Raw genomic sequence first — 17,537 nt, 5'->3', positions numbered from 1 at the left:
CTTACTCAGTGTACGATTCTTGGATTCTGAATCAGAAAAAGGGCCTTAGGGAGATAGTTAGAAAAATGTGAATCCTTAAGTATTTATAGCTTGCTGTTGTGAGGTGCGGTTGGGGAGATTCTGACTCACAGCAGCCCAGTGCACTGTATGATGAGGACTGCGCACCATCACAATGCTGTTACATGGCGGCCGTCTGTCAGTCATCTCATTGAAGGTCTTCTCTTTTTCACTGACCTTCCCCTGACCAAGTGTGACGCTCTTCCTCAGGGACTAGGCCCTCCTGATAACATGTCCAGAGTTTGAGAGGCCACATCTCGCCATTATCCCAGGAGCAAATCCAGCTGTACTTTTTCCAACACAGATTTGTTTGTTCTTCGTTCGTCTTTACCAACCCCACAATCCAAACACATCAATTCTTTTTTTTTCTCTACAAGGAAGATCAATTTACTATTATAATCACAAAACCATGCTTTCTATACAGAAATGTATAGATGAACATTCATCAAGGCATTGATTAATTCACTTTACAAAGATCAGATAGACATCCTACGGGAACAGAGGATATAAAGAAAACATCCTGTAAAGGTCTGGAAAGCTTTGCTCCGTTCACTCACGAAGGTCGACCTACTTTCCCAGTTGTGTTTTGAATGCCTTCCAATTGAGGGGCCCAACTATCTTCTGGCACGATGTCAGATAATGTTCTGCTGCTAGTCATAAGGTTTTCAGTGGCTATATCTAAGAAGTGGACCATCTGTTACTTTTTCTTAGTCCAGCTGTGTCTGGAAGCCCCGTTGAAACCTGTTCACCATGACCCAGCTGTGTTTGAAGTGGACGACATGGCTTCCAGAATCACACCAGCATGCAAGTCACCGCAATGCAACAAACTGACAGGTGAGTGCTGGGCCTGCTACGTACGAATACCCAACACGTGTCAGCCATTATTATGAGCAATATTATAATCAGAAATTTAAGCAATAAATGTGTTGTTACAGATAATAGATTTCTAAGCATTCTTACGTATTCCTTTTCCTTAAATTCTTTTAAAAAATGTATTCCTTTAACACTCTTTCTCCCGAGAAGAACATATTGAGCATGCATGTAGTTACTTTATTTTTTTTGGTAGTTACTTTAAAAACAAAAAAATAAAAAGTCAAGATCAGATTTTGTTTCGAGATTTTGTTTGGAGGTCATTTTTTCTAGGCCCTAATTTAGCTCAGGTTTAGGCGGTGGCATAGTGGGTTAGGTGTTGGGCTGCAAACCATAGAATCAGCAGTTTGAAACTATCAGCTGATCCAAAGGAGAAAGAGGAGACTTGCTACTCCTGTGAAGAGTTACAGTTTTGGAAACATACAGAGAGCAGTTCTGTCATGTCCTATCAGGTCGCTATGCATCGGGATCAATTTGATGGCAGTGAGTTCAATTAAATTTAGGCTGGTTTTACACAACTCTTTGGCTGGGAAACAAACCTTAAGCCCATTCCACCACTGGTCTTGTGGTTTGAGATAGCACCACCTGCTGGTATGGTGAGCTTTCCCCAAATCTTTGCCCTCTTGGTTAAAAGAGCTACTTTAGGAATTTCAAGGAGCCCTGCTGGTGTAGGGGGTTGGTTACCTGTTGGTCTGCTAACCACAACATAGGCAGTTTAGATGGGGTTTGGGGCTTCTATGAAGATTGACAGCCTTGGATACCCACAGGGGCAACCCTACCCTGTCCTAGGATCACTAGAAGTCAGAGTTATTTTTTGAGTTTTAGGAATTTCCCTCATTCCATTCGCGGAAGCCTTATTAGGCGCTCTTTATAACTCACTGGCTCTTCATGACTATTCTGTGTGCTAAGTTTCTTTTTTTAAGATGATGAAACAGAGACTCAAAACAGTTAAGTGACTTGTTTAGGGTTGCGAAGTTGGTACAAAGCCAGGATTTGGATGAAGGTCCTTTGACTTTAAGGCAGTGCCTTTGTTTTTTCTGTACCGCTGTAGCGGCGTGAAAGTGTCTGGGACAGTGAGGGGGAAGATGTGGTGGTTGGTCCCAGTCTGCTCCTAATTTACTGCATAAGGGAGGCCATGAGAACTCGCCTCTCTGTGTTTTAGTGCTCTTGTGTGTGAGACAGCTATAATACCTACTTTACTACCAAAGAATAAAATGAGGCAAACACTCTTTGGAAAGTTCAGTGAGGAGCCAAGGAACCGGATTGAGTGTTGATTCTTCTACTCTTAAGTTTATGCGTGTAAAATTCTATCCTGACAATGCCGCTATGAAGTGAATCTTGTGTGGCACTGTTCTTAAGCCCTGAGCCACCCATGTGCTCTAAACGGTATTCTATTTGTGACAAAGGCTAAAAAAAGCCCCACTGCCATCAAGTTTATTCTGACTCACGGTGACCCTGTAGGGCAGGGTAGGATTGCCCCTGTAGGTTTCTCTCGATGGGAGTAGAAAACTTCATCTTTCTTTCTTAGAAGGGCTCTTGGTTTCAAACTACTGACCTTGAAGTTAGGAGCCCAACTCATGACCAGAGCTCCTTGTGAAAAAGGCTAGGACCATAAAATGATTTATGAAATCCTGTCTTAAGAATTTCTACAAATTTGATTTCTGCAACTCTGATATGATTTTATATCACAGAGATATTTATTAAAGGGCCCCCTTTAGATTTAATTTAGTATTTATCCTCCATTTCTTTTGATACTGCCCTTCTACGAGTCCAACTTAAGCTTTTAGTATTGCAAACAACAGAGAACCACTTGAAATGTTCAGTCCTCAAGGTAGTCTTTGAATTAGTTTTTGTTACGGATTTCAGAGTATTAGGATTTGCAGATTAAAAAAATGGGGCATAACATTAGTGGTCAATGTTCTGCTTAGTGGTCATAACAGCATGTTCATAGTGGGCACCTGCTTAGGCTTAGTGCATAGATCTTCCACATTAAAGCTGTGGTTTCAACTCTGTCTTTGCGTTAGAATTACCTTGGAGCGTTTTAAAGACTACAAATGCCCAGGTCCCACTCCATCCTCTGTTTAGAAAAGAGCCAATTTGAATGCATCGTTTGGTTGGAGAACTACTGGCGTGTAGCAAGGGGGATTTTGTTTTCCAGGGGCGATTTGGTAATTTCTTTTTTTGTTGTTTGAGATTTGGTAATTTCTGAAGATATTTTTGACTATCAAAACTGGGGTAGGGTAGGCTTCTGTTATCATTTAGTGCATAGAGGTCATGGATGCTATTAAACATCTTACAATGCACAGTGTAGAATTACCCAGCTCCCGATGTCAGTAGAGCTGCTGTCAAAAACCGGAGTAGAGCCTTAGAAGAGCAACATCTTGAACTTAGAAAGGGGAGAATAGCTTCTTTCATTCAGGCTGGATAGTGTGAGGTTGCGATCTAGAGGGCAGGAGGGGGAGGCAGGACAGTCAGATTCACACCCTCTATAAAAGACAATATAAGGAGCCCTTGTGGCACTGTAGGGTAAGTATTGTCTCGAGTAGGGGAGCATTGGAAACGGGTGAAGCAGGGTGGAATTCTCCTGACGTTAGGACTGAGTTGATACTGAGAGTGTCTCTGTTGTCATTGTGAGTTTGACACAAGGTCAGCAGTTCAAACCCACCAGTCGCTCCCAGGGAAAAAAGATCAGACTGTCTGCTCCCATGAAGATTTGTAGTCTGGGAAACCCAAAGGGGGCATTTCTAGTCTGTCCTATTGGATCACTACGAGTCAGATTGGACTTGATATCAGTGTGTTGGTTGGTTTTTGATGCTGAGTAGGTAACACAGTTATTTACCCTAAAGTAGCCGTGGGGGAGAGAGGGGTCCTGGTGGTGTAGTGGTTATGCACTGGGCTGTGATCCCCTTGGTTGGAAGTTTGAAACTCCAGCAGCTCTATGGGAGAAAGGCTGGGCTTGCTTTCTACTCCTGTAAGCAGTTACAGTCTCGGAAACTCACAGGGGGTCAACAACTCAGGTGAGCTCACTTCTGTGTAGCTCTTCTGGCAAGGACTGGGCTTCCTTGAGGTAGTGAAAACTGGGGCAGATATGGCTGCCTCCCCCAGACATGGCTCTCAAATCCCCCCTCCCCCAGACATGGCTCTCAAATTCTCCCCTCTCCCAGACATGGCTCTCAAATTCTCCCCTCTCCCAATTTCACTGATTTCAAGGCAGGGATAAAGTTTCCATCTGGATACTACATGGTAATAATGCTTTCCCTAGTTTGTTGCCTTATTCAACCTCATTGGTGCCATGTCCAGCGCATCATAAAGGATATTAGCAAGGACTTCCTTATCTTTTACAAATATACAGTTACCTTTAATACCCTCACACCACAGCCACCAAGACTGGCTCTGGGGAAAGACATTGCTCTTCTGAAAAGGGCTGGAGGAGAGGGCAAGGGAGGACATCTTTATGGAGCCAGTATTTCTTTATTTGCCAGTTACCATTGCAGATCCTTTCACGTGTGTCCCATGCAATATCTCACAGCACCCTTTGGATGTAAGAATGAAGTCCCCCCTTTTGATTATGAGGAATCTGGCACAAGAAAAGACTATTACGTCTGAACCAATCCTACTGGCACTGAGTAGATTCCAACTCCTGGCTGCTCCTGAGCATATCTGAAATGGCAACTCTTTATGGGAGCAGAAAGACTCATCTTTTCTCCTGCGGAGTAGCTGGAGACTTTGAGCTACCGACCTTGCAGTTAGCAGCCTGATGCCTACCTACCCCACTGTGCCAGGAGAGCTCCTTAGAAAGGCTAATAACTTGCCTCAAATCCCTATGGCTTAAAGCGGCTGCTGCAGCATTTTCATGCAGGTCTCACCATGCTCTTTTCTGTTTACAACATTTTCCTTCCCCCCCCCCAACCCCCCCCCTTTTTTTTTTTTTTAAAGAAAATGAATCTTAGTTACCTGGATTTGGGCTGCTGGAGACTCTGTACACCAGCGTAAGTGGCAGCAACAGAAGGAGGTAAGAGATGAGAACTTTCATCCTGTTAGTGTTGCTGCAAGTTGCTTGAATCTGGCTGGAAGAGTGTGTGGGGCCCAACCTTGCGGGACAGGATTCAGGCTGTGGTCCTCAGCTTTGCAGTCTGTGCCTTAATCCCAGGGCTGTGTTCTCATGAGGTGGTGAGAACAGTTAGGGTGACGCACGACTTGCTTTCAGGCAATAGATTGGGCCATGTGCTTTACGGGAATCTGGGAAGGAAAGCTGGTCAAACAAAAGAAGTGAAGCATTCTTAAGAACATAAGAGGGCGACTGATAACTTGGCAGCAAAACTTGTTCCTGCCTATTTCCCTGCCCTACCTGCACGTTACGATTGCTTCACATTTTTCCCCCTTTTTCCTCCTCTCATTTGGATTTCCTTATACCTCTTAGTGACTGACCCTCCCTAGCTTAATATCTGGCAGGAAAGTGCTTGGGAACTAGGGCTGGAAGAAGAGAGGATGACACTGTCTGTTTCCCCACGCTCTTGACTCCATTCGTATTTGGCCCCCTGTAGGCCATCGCTGTGCTGTTGCCTGGGAACTTGCACCGCTCCCCACAGTTGACAATTACTTCCAGTTCCGTAGCTACACAAGATGGGAAGCTGAGTAGCACCAGGAAGAGGCACATTGGTTACTAAGACCCTGGAATAGTGGGTAAAGCCATGCCCGCTTGTTGGTCATCAAGATGGTGGCAGTGGATGAATTGCTCCAGACTGGAAAGGAGAGAAAGGGGTTGGTAGAAGATTCCCAGTGCTTAACATCCAAGAGGGTTTGAAAACTATGGGTACCGCAGGAGGGAAGAATCCTGTGACATGTGCTTTCCCAGGCTGCTGGGGCCTCCTGGATCTAGACCTTGTTTAGTTAGGCCCAACCCAAGGCAGAAGAGAGGTGCTCATCATAGACACTAAGAATCACTGAATCTCAGCAGTTGCTAGACTTGACTCCTGTTCCAGAGGCTTCCGGCCATGTGCTCAAAGAAAGAGGAGAGGTGAGTTGAGTGCTGGGGACTACTCGTGGGAACCGAAGGGAGGTTGACAAGGAAGTCCTCACTGGAAGCCTTCCAGGGGGTATGAGAAAAAGTAGTAGGACTTTGTTTCCCCTATGGGGAAGGCACAGGAAAGGTGCGAGTAAACCCATTTAACTTTAGTTTGACCATTCTCCTCTCCATCATCAAGTAATCCCTGTCTTCTGATGCATCAGTGAGCTTATTGTAGACTTGGTGGCCACAGTGTTTATAAAGCAGAAACAGATACTGACTGTCCTGAGTTGAAGGTTTGCCCGGGTCTGATACTAGCCATTTGTGTGGCTTCTTTCTGAGAAATTCTAAACATGAGCTTTGTCCTCAGGTCTCACTCGGGAGGTCACATGCCATTGAAATGTCCGTGCAGCCAATTTCAGAAGCGAGAGAAGTTCCCGTTGGACCTCTTTGTATTGGTGGGGTGGAGACGGAGTTTGGGTTGAGGGGTTGCAGAAGGGAGGACAGTATTGACAAAGGACATTTTGTTGTAGATGAGCTTTCTGGAGCCAGAGATGGGGAAATTTGAAGGTAGGGGCTGTCTATTGTTCACTTTTTCATTTCTTTAACTCACATAGGGTCTTGCATTTTTGGAGGAGTATTCAGTAAATATTTACTGAATTGGCTATGTTTGTAGAGCCCTTTAGCTGGACCTGAACTATTCAACTATGATGTGTAGTCCATTACCAGAAAGAAAAATCATAGTGATAAGTGATCTTGTATACACAGGGAGTCTGATGGGGGCGTTTTAATTTTTCCCATGGAGTTGCCCACAAGAGCCCACTATCTCCTCTGTGACCTTTCTCTGGTCTCTGCAGGGTTTTGGTAGTACATAATCTGGTGTCAATTTGGGACTTGAAAGGATTAAGAATGAATGGGTAGAATCTAGTCTGTCAATTGGGTGATAGCCAATGAGGCCTCTATGTGGGCATGGCTTTCTGAGAATTCTGAGAACTCCGGTATTTTTACTCCTTGGAGGCAGGAGTTTCTCTCATTCTGCTCACTTCCTTGGAGACTCTCTACTGACAAGGCTGCCTCCCTTCGAGACATCTCTGAGGAGAAGCCACATGGACCAGCCTTGATGTAGCCAGAACCCTGGACCTGGAGAAGCCAGGTGGAGACCCCTGCCAGTGCTGAGATGCTTACAATGCCACTGGATCCACAAGACTTCCCACCCACTGGCCTGTAATCTTCCTGCATTCGGCATCATTGCATGTGTTTTGTTAGTCTGAAGAGGACTTTACAAATTGGGCTAATATTGGACTTATGGATTTGATTTGGACTGGGCTGGGATGTTTTTTCAATATTCAACTGCTCTTGTATAGAAACCTCTTTTTTATACACATATGTATGTTTATCAATTTGTTTCTCTAGTCAACCCAGACTGACACAAGGGTCTTGATTCTATGCTAGTTCACTCCCTGTTTTCCTCTTTCCATTTTCCCCCCTCCTTCCCTTCCCTATCCACCCTCCCTCATGAACCCTTGAAAATTTATAAGTTTTCATGTCTTAACACTGACCGATGTCTCCTTTCACCCACTTTTCTGTTGTCTGTCCCCCTGGGGGGAGGTTATATGTTGATCATTGTGATTTGTTCCCCCTTTCTACCCCGACCTTTCCCTACCCTTCAAGGTATGGCTACTGTCAATATTGGTCCTGAGGGGTTTATTTATTTATATATTTTTTGTTTCTTTGATTTTTATTTTTAAACATTTTATTAGGGACTCATAAAACTCTTATCACAATCCATACATACATCAGTTGTATAAAGCACATCTGTACATTCTTTGCCCTCATCATTTTCAAAGCATTTGCTCTCCACTTAAGCCCTTTGCATCAAGTCCTCTTTTTTTCCTCTCCCTCATGAGTCCTTGATAATTTATAAATTATTATTTTGTCATATCTTGCCCTGTCCGGTGTCTCCCTTCACCCCCTTTTCTGTTGTCGTTCCTCCAGGGAGGAGGTCACATGTAGATCTTTGTCATCGGTTCCCACTCACCCTCTACTCTCCCAGTATCACCCCTCACACCCCTGGTTCTGAAGGTATCATCCGCCCTGGATTCCCTGTGCCTCCATCTCCTATCTGCACCAGTGTACATCCTCTGCTCTATCCAGACTTGCAAGGTAGAATTCGGATCATGGTAGTTGGGGGGAAGGAGGAAGCATTTAGGAACTGGAGGAAAGCTGTATTCTTCATCAGTGCTACATCACACCCTGACTGACTCATCTCCTCCCCTAGACCCCTCTGTGTAGGGATCTCCAGTGGCCGACAAATGGGCTTTGGGTCTCCACTCTGCACCTCCCCCTTCATTCACTATGGTAAGATTTAATTTTTTTTTCTGATGATGCCTTATACCTGATCCCTTCGACACCTTGTGATTGCACAGGCAGGTGTGCTTCTTCCATGTGGGCTTTGTTGCTTCTGAGCTAGATGGCCACTTGTTTACCTTCAAGCCTTTAAGACCCCAGACGCTATCTCTTTTGATAGCCGGCACCATCAGCTTTCTTCGCCACATTTGCTTATGCACCCGTTTGTCCTCGGTGATCGTATCATGGAGGTGTGCACTCGATATGAATTTTTGTTCTTTGATGCCTGATAACTGATCCCTCAGAACCACGGGATCACACAGGCTGGTGTGTTCTTCCATGTGGGCTTTGTTGTTTCTGAGCTAGATGGCCCCTTGTTTATCTTCAAGCCTTCAAGACCCTAGACGCTATCTCTTTTGATAGCCGGGCACCATCAGCTTTCTTCACCACATTTACTTGTTCACCCACTTTGGCTTCAGCGGTGTGTCGGGAGGGTGAGCATCATAGAATGCCAATTTAATAGAAGAAAGTATTCATGCATTGAGGGAGTGCTTGAGTAGAGACCCAAGGTCCTTCTGCCACCTTAATACTAAACCTATAACTATAGGCACATAGATCTATTTCCCCATCGTATATATATTTGCATATGTACGTGTCTTTGTCTAGACCTCTATAAGTGCCCTTTGCCTCTTAGCTCTTTCCTCTATTTCCCTTGACTTTCCTCCTGTCCCACTATCATGCTCTGTCCCCACCTGGGTTACGGCTATACCTCTTTGTTAGCTTACCCTTGAACATTCCCTACCAGGCCTGCCACTCCCACCTCACCACCAATTTGGATCCCTTGTTGTTCTCTTGTCCTGAGGGATTTATCTGTCCTGGATTACCTGTGTTTCCAGCTCTTATTTGTACCCATGTACATGGTTTACTCTCTCTTCTCCCACCTCTGTAAACCTTCAAAGAATGCTTCTTTCTGTGTGTAACCTTTTCCTTGACTTTTTACAATAATGGTCTCACATAATATTTGAACTTTTGTGTTTGACTAATTACTCTCAGCGTAATGTTCTCTAGGTTCATCCATGTTATGAGGTGTTTATTCATCATTTATTGCTAGGTTATATAGTATTTCTATTTCTATTTTCTATTTTTAAGGAAGTAACGACCATATCATTTTCCACAGTGATTGCACCATTTTGCAGTCCTACCACCAGTATAAAAGGACTCCAGTTTGTTCACATCTCGGTGTGTCTAATGTTCAGTAGCATTTCATTTATCTGTTGGCATGGATGTTTCATTTGGTGAAGTGCCATTTTAAAGTTGGATTGTTGTCGTTAGTGCGTTGCTAAGGTCTTTCGTTTTACCAGTAACATGTTGTTTTGTCTACTGTAGTTGTAATGGAGATTTTGCGATTGGGGAGGTTGAGGCCTCCTGTTTGTTCTTTTTTTTCAGTAGTACTTTGCTTAACCTGGACCTCTTTCCATAAAATGTTGATGGTTAGTTTTCTATGACTTCAAAGAATGATGATGGAGCCTGGATTGAGATTGTGTTATCACTGTGTGTATCTTGTAGAGAGAATATTGATAGGTACTGTTTTCTTGTACATTCTACTGTCTCCTGACTACTGCATTTAATCCATTCACATTCAGTGTAATTATCCATAGGTACGAATTTACTCTTATTATTTCTTTTGTATTTTGCTTTTGTTGCCTTCTTGGTTTTTTATATATTTTTCTGTGCTGAGTTCATTTTATGCATAGATTTTCCTATCATTTTTGATTGCTCCTGTTTTAGTGTATTAAGATTTGATTATTTCTTCTTTAGAAATTTATTCATATTTTTAGTTACTCTGTATTTATTATTATCTTCTCAAGTTTAAAACATTTTTTATCTTGATATTGTCTTGACTTCCTCTCCATTTGTAAGTTCTGTAACTACATTATTTGTTCCCTACTTTTTTTTAATAGTCTTTATGGCATATACTTCATATAGCATATAATTTAATCATTCAATCATATTAAGAAGATATGGGCAATCATCACTAAAGTAAATTTCAGAACAATTTCTTCTCATATTCATTGGTTGTTAGTTCCCTATTTTCTCCCATCTTCCCCTGCCATGTCCCTATCCAATTATTGACTCTAAAGATCTACCAATCATGGATTTCATCTACAGAAAATCATACAATGCTAAACACATATAAAACCATACAAAGCGAGCAAGCCAACAAACAAAAAATCCTAACAACAACAGCAACATCTAGACAAAACAGTAAAACTTCAATCAAAGAGAAAGTGGAAGATATTAAAAACTGAAACAACTGAAAAAAATGGGTCAAAAGGGAGATCAAATGATAGGTATTATATTCTAATCTAATTATGCGTGCCACAATCCACTTTGCAATGCTCTCTGCCTGATAGCAAGGCGACTCACATCCTCGACTGTGGTCAGGGGGATTCACCAGAGACTTGGACCCTGCGAATGGACTCTGGACTTGTACTGTCATCCACAGCCTTTTGCCAACTGGGTGTTCACAGTTTATTCTTTGATACAAATGCTGACCTTTGCATTTGGGCTTCCTTGTTTACAATCCTTGGGTCACCCAGGCTGGTGTGTTTCTTCCACGTGCACTCAGCTGACCCTGCATTCAGATGGCTGCTTATTTGAAGACAAGCCTTTAAGACTCCAGATGCTATCCTTTCTGATAGCTGGCCACCACTTGGTTACTTCATCACACGTAGCGATAACACCTATATTTTCAGTGATCTCTTCATGAGGGCGAGCATTGAGCAGGGCCATGTCATAAAAACGACTTATCCTTAGATTGGGGCTAGAATGAAGTGTGAGGCCCAAATCTATTCATATCTCTATGGTTTATATGTCTCTGGTTCACCTTAGAGACGTCATCATCATTTTATGATAGAGAACATTACAAATCATCTAATTCTATTGATAGAGTCATTCATTTAGCCAGGGGGGTAGAGTTTAAAACACAGTTGAGAAAAATAAATGATCTAAGTATAAACTGGCATGAATTATTTACTTATACAGATTAAACTCTTAAGTGAATGGACACTAGCCATACCAACAATGGGGGTTGGTGATAGAGCAGAGCTTTCAATAAAACTCATTCACAAAGGCAAAACCATGCCTACAAGATTAATACATGTTGAAAAAAGGAGGAGCTGATACCAAAGGCTCAAGTAGAAAGCAAATGTTTTGAGAATGAATGTACAAATGTGCTTGACACACTGTATGTATGTATGGCTTGTGATAAGAGTTGTTCAAGCCCCCAATAAAATGATTTAAAAAAGATTAATACATGTCTTAAGAAAGCAAGGAGGGCATTAAATAGTAACTATATGGTAGTCCCAGGCCAACATTCATTGTGTTCCCTCTTTTTGCTTATAGTTGTCTTTGTGTACAAATTGACATTGGTTTCTTATTTTACAGCCTGAGCCCTGGTGGTGTAGTGGCTAGGCGTTGGACTGTGATCCCAATTGCCGGCAGTTCAAAACCACCAGCAGCTACTCAGGAGAAAGACTGGGCTTTCTACTCTCATAAATAGGTACAGTCTCAGGAACCCACAGGGAATTGCTATGAGTTAGCATTGACTCGATGGCAGTGACAGCTGTCTCCAAGACATTATGGTGTTATTGTATTAGTTTGTTGATTCTAAGTGTTGGGCTACTAACTGAATGTGTGTTGGTTCCCTGGAGAAGGAGGCAGTAAGGATTTACAGCCTCGGTAACTCTGACACTATGGAGCTGCTATGAGTTCCAATGGACTTGACCACAGTGTGAGTCTTTTCTTTTTTTAATTTCTGTATGCTACTTTACTTCCCCTTGGTTTGAATATACCCCGGCAATATCGTGAGTGGGTAGCTTTGTCACCAGTTTGGCAGCCTGCTACTCACCGCCTGCCTTTGTGTGGGTTTGGTAGCAGGTGTGGGTGCTGATTGCTGGTCATGCAGGGCAGCTGAGGGCACACTGGTGAGTTTTAGTGCCATCTGTCATAGATACAGTGATGCTGCAGTGGGTGGTGGCATTCAGCCAGTGGGTAGGGCAGAAGGATGGTAGATATGCTGGGTTGGTCATTGATTCCTGACTGCTGAGGGAAAATAGAGAGGAGAAAGGTGGGGGAGGGGAAGAGGGAAAAAAAGGAAACAAAACAAAAACTAAAACAATCCAAGGGGTTGGGGAAAGAGAAAAACTAAGAAAAAAGAGAAAGGAGAAAAAAATGAAAGAAAACACCCCCCCCCCCAAAAAAAAACCGCAAAAAAAAAAAAATCTCCAAAGCAGCACAGTTTTGGTGCAAGCACTAGCCAGCAAACCTGGGTGCAGTAGGAAGGTGGCGCTCACTCCTCAGGAGTGTGCCCCACTGTCTGGGGAGGAGGGGACAGTGGGCAAGGCACCTGTTCTGTGATGTCCGAAAGAAAAATGTTGGGGGAAGAGAAAAACCAAAAAAATGAAAAACAAGAATGAGAGAAGAGAGAACTATGAAGACAGGAAAAAGCAGAGATAGATAGATAGATAGATAGATAGATAGATAGATAGATAGATAGATAGATAGATTGATATCAGTGGTTCAGTTCTGGCACCAGCATTGGGTGCCCTACATGGCTGGAGTGGGAAGGAGAGCTCACGCTGCAGGGATTCGAACCACCATCCTTGGTGGGCAGGCGTGGGTGATACTGAGTGTGGAGGTAGGAGGGTATCTACAGGTTCAAAAGGTAAAAAGTGTGGGGTGAGGCCAGGGGATGAGAGGAAGAAATATGAAAGCAAATAAAAGAGAAAACATGCAAAGGTAAGAACTAAGAAGAAGGGAAAGAGGAAGAAAAGAGAAGACATCCCAATAATGGCAAAATGGCCAGCTGCCAAACTACTCCCTGGGAACACAGCTCACAGGAGTACAATCCGAGGTGGACTGGCGCAGACAAGCGGTCAAATAGAGCCAGAGAGATCTTGCCGAGAGAGAAAGGCTACTGGACCACCTCATAAGAAATCCAGCAGATTTATGCTTCAGTTCCGTCAGCAGTTTAATCAAGAAGGTGGTGGTGGTGGGGTGGGGCATCCACAGTCCAGGATCATAAAGAAAAGATAAATAGGCAGTGGACAAGGAAGTAAAATAAAAAAGAATAACAAAAGGTGGGGGCGAGGAGGAATGAACTAAGAAAGATAAAGCAAAAGAAAAAAATGTGGCACAGCATTGATGGTGAGAGGGTGGAATTGACTCGCCACTGGGTAGGTGGATGTATCCTGGGGTCTGCACTTGTGGTCACTAGGAGGTTGTGCAAGGTAAGGGAGGAGGTCACACTATCCCGACAGCAGATTACCAGTGTGGGTGCTGGTGCAGTTCTGAGTGAGCAGAGCTGCTTATCTTGTTCCTGCTCCGACCAGAACACCTCTTGTAATAGTTCCAAATGTTTGCATGTGCCCGTTGGCAGTCCCCTCCTCCTCATGCCCTTTCCTTTGCTGTTTTTGTTCTGTCTCTTCCTGTCACTGATACCTGAGCTGCTATATTCTTTCATTTGAAGCTCTGGGTTGCAGGATTATCTTTGGTATCCCTTTCACATGGTATCTCAAGTTTTTGTTGGAGAGCAGCAGTTCTCAACCTGTGGGTCGCGACCCCTTGGGCAGGGGTGTGTGTGTGTGTGTGTGTGTGTGTGTGTGTAATGACCCTTTCACAGGGTTGCCCGATTCATAACAGTAGAAAAATGAGAGCTATGAAGTAGTACCGAAAATAATTTTATGGTTGTGGGGTCACCACGACACGAGGAACTGTATTAAAGGATTGTGACATTAGGAAGATTGAGAACCACTGTTGTAGAGGGTCTGGGTGGTGTATCTGCTTAGCCTACCATCTTGGATCCATCCATGACTGTAATTCCTATGGAAGCAAATCATCAGGCCTGTCTTCTATGGTGCTGCTGGATGGGTTAGAAATGTAATCCAGGACAAAGACTCAGTTCTACTCAGACACCATTGTACTTGGCCAACTCAACTCCGCTCACTGTCATCCAGGTGATTGAGACTCCTATTGACCTTATAGGACAGGATAGAATTGTTCCTTTTGGTTTCTGAGACTTTAACTCTTTATGGGAGTAGACAGCCTCATCTTTCTTCTGCAGAGTGGCCAGTGGGTTCACACTGCGAATCTCTTGGTTATCAACTCAGTGCATAGCTCACCACACCACCACCCTTTAAATATTTGATTGATCCCCTGATTTATTTTGCACATTCAGTGAACATTTGCATGGCTACTGTGTGCCTTTGGTAACAGTGCTGATGTTAGATTGCAGAGAATGGCAGAAAGATGGTTTCTTGATGATGCAAAAGCATTCAGCTGTGTGGATCATAACAAGCTCTGGATGACATTGTGAAGAATGAGTGTTCTAGAACATTTAATTGTGTTCCTCTGGAACCTGTACATAGACAAAGAGGCAGTGAAACTAGAAAAGTTATATGTCAAGGCTGAATCCTTATCCTTTCACTGTTTTTCAATCTGTGTGCCGAGCAAATAATCTGAGAAGCTGAACTGTATGAAGAAGAACGCACTATGAGGATTGGAGGAAGACTCATTAACAGATGACATGCAGATCACATGAGTTTGCTTACTGCAAGGGGACTTGAAACACTTATTGATGAAGATAAAAGCCTACAGCATTTAGCATAGATTACATCTCAACCTAAAGAAAACAAAATCCTCACAAACTGCATCAATAAGAAACATCATAATAAACGGGGAAAAGATATAAGTTGTCAAGGATTTCAGTTTACTTGAATCCACAATTAATGCCCAAGAAATCAAACAACGCATTGTATTTGGTAAATCTGTTGCCAGGTTAAAAAAGCAAAGCTGTCCCTTTGAGGCCTGTTGTACATCCGACCCAAACCATGCAGTTCCCAGTCACCTCATCTGTATTTAAAAGCCGGGCAATGAATAAGGAAGCCTGGAGAAGAATTGATGCGTTTGAATTGTGGTGCTGGAGAAGAATACTGAACACAGCGTGGGGTTCCAGGAGAACAAACAAATCTGTCTGGGAGGAAATACAGCCAGAATATTTAGAATAAAAACTAATGAGACTTTGTTTCAAATACTTTGGACAGGTTATCAGGAGGGACCGGTAAACATCCCTGCCTTCCTCTAGCAAGTGTGGAGACTTTGCATAAGTGTCCAGGGCTTTCCTTCATTAAGTAACTCCTTAATAAGCCTTCTATGCTACCATCATGGAATTGCTGTACTTTTAGCACCTTAGGAAAAATGTCAGGTTACTGATCTGTGCCCAGACAACTGGTGACCCAACTAGGAGACAGAAGACACAGCTGGCAAGGGAGCGGGATCTATCAAGGGTAATCCTGGGAAGCTACTCAGCAACCTCCATATGGGAAGGCCTGGTCTGCACACAGGTTAATCCTGGTTTTACCACGACTTCTCCGTGGGGAGGTCTAGCTTGTATGCATCTACAAGGGAACTCTGGGTTTGTGTGGATTACAGGGATGCCCTGAAAACACTAAGGTGCACAAACATGTGGGAGAGTGTACATCTTCATAAATTTGGAAAAGAGGTTTAGGGAGAGGTGGTAGCCAGAATAGGGGCCACTGCCCTGTGGTTTGGCTGACCACTAACCCCCAGTTAGACATGTAAGTGCACAAGGGCTCTGCAGGAAGCACTACCCTTACCAAGAGATGGGTGATACATCATGTGTGTGGTTACAACTGATACCCTAGACTGACACCTCCATAAAAAGCAGCTTGCTGTTAGGTGCTATTGAGTTGGTTTCCATTCATAGCAACCCTATGTACAACAGAACAAAACGCCACCAAGTCCTGTACCAGCCTCACAATTACTGTCATGAGTGAGCCCATTGTGTCCATCCATTGTGTCAAGGGTCTTGGCCATCCTCTTTTTTTGCTGCCTCTCTGTTTCACCATACGTGATACCCCTTTTCAGGTACTGGTCTTTCCTGACAACATGTCCAAAGTACATGACACGGTGTCTCACCAGTCTTGCTTCTAAGGAACATTCTGGCTGTACTTCTTCCAAAACATATCAGTTTGTTCTTTTGACAGTCCATGGTTCTTTCCATATTCTTTGTCAGCCCCATAATTCAAATGCATCAATTCTTCTCCAGTCTTCTTTATTCGCTGACCAACTTTCACATGCATATGAGGTGCTTTAAAATACCATGGTGTGGTAGTCACATAATTTCATGTCTACTTGAAAATATGAAAGTGTAGGGGTGGAGACTAGCCTGTCAATCAGATCACAGCCTGATGGTACCTCTTTGTGGGTGTGGCCTTCTCATAAGGAGGGATTCTGGGAACCTGTCCCCTACCCCTCTGCCATTACCTTCATGTTAATGAGCCATGCTGAGACCTGCCAGAGCCCTGGGATGCTTCCAACACCACTTTTGACCCACCAGTCTGTGATCTTCCTGCATTTTGCATCATTGCATGTGGCTGTTAGCATCTGAAGAGGAACTTATGGACTAGTATTGGACTTATGGACCATAGTTAGACTGGGCTGGGATGTTCTCTTGATCTACAATTACTTCTTGATGTAAAGCTCTTTCTTATACATAAAGAGTGTCACTGGATTTGTTTCTCTACTTAACCTGGGCTAACACACATGGTTTGGGTCAGGGGCACCTTAGTTCTCAAAGTAACATCCTTGCATTGCAACACTTTAAAAAGGTTTATTTAAAAAAAAAAAGGTTTTATTCAGCAGATTCATCTAAAATAATGCATCATTTTAGATCTTGATTACTGATTTCAGGAGTATTGATTGTGTATCCAAGCAAGATGATCCTTGACTATTTCAATCTTTTCTCTGTTTATCGTGATTTACCTACTGGTCCAGTTGTGAGGATTTTTTTCATTTTTTTGAATCATTTTATTGGGGGCTCATTCAACTCTTATACAATCCATACATACATCAATTGTGTAAAACACATTTGTACATTCATTGCCCTCATCCTTCTCAAAACATTTGCTCTCCACTTAAGCCCCTGACATCAGGTCCTCATTTTATCTCCTCCCTCCCCGCTCCCCCCTCCTGCATGAACCCTTGATAATTTATAAATTATTATTTTGCCATATCTTGCTCCATCTGACGTCTCCCTTCACCCACTTTTCTGTTGTCCGTCCCCAGGGAGGAGGTCACATGTAGATCCTTGTAATCGGTTCCCCCTTTCCAACCCACCCTCCCAGTATCACCACTCACACCACTGGTCCTGAAGGGATCATCCGCCCTGGATTCCCTG

General features: G+C 43.4%; 1 long non-coding RNA gene across 2 annotated transcripts in view; it reads left to right on the top strand.

Annotated features, from left to right (window-relative positions):
• The window catches only part of LOC142432002 (uncharacterized), a 189,966-nt gene that overhangs the window by 39,309 nt on the left and 133,120 nt on the right, over positions 1-17,537 (top strand). For both annotated transcript variants that reach the window (XR_012780863.1, XR_012780862.1), the window contains 2 exons: positions 769-891; positions 4,864-4,939. This is a non-coding gene — a long non-coding RNA (uncharacterized LOC142432002). The remainder of the gene's footprint in view (positions 1-768; positions 892-4,863; positions 4,940-17,537) is intronic.

The sequence above is a fragment of the Tenrec ecaudatus genome, chromosome 18, assembly GCF_050624435.1.
Source record: "Tenrec ecaudatus isolate mTenEca1 chromosome 18, mTenEca1.hap1, whole genome shotgun sequence".
Classification (NCBI taxonomy): domain Eukaryota; kingdom Metazoa; phylum Chordata; class Mammalia; order Afrosoricida; family Tenrecidae; genus Tenrec; species Tenrec ecaudatus.
This window is presented reverse-complemented; position numbering and strand designations above follow the sequence as displayed.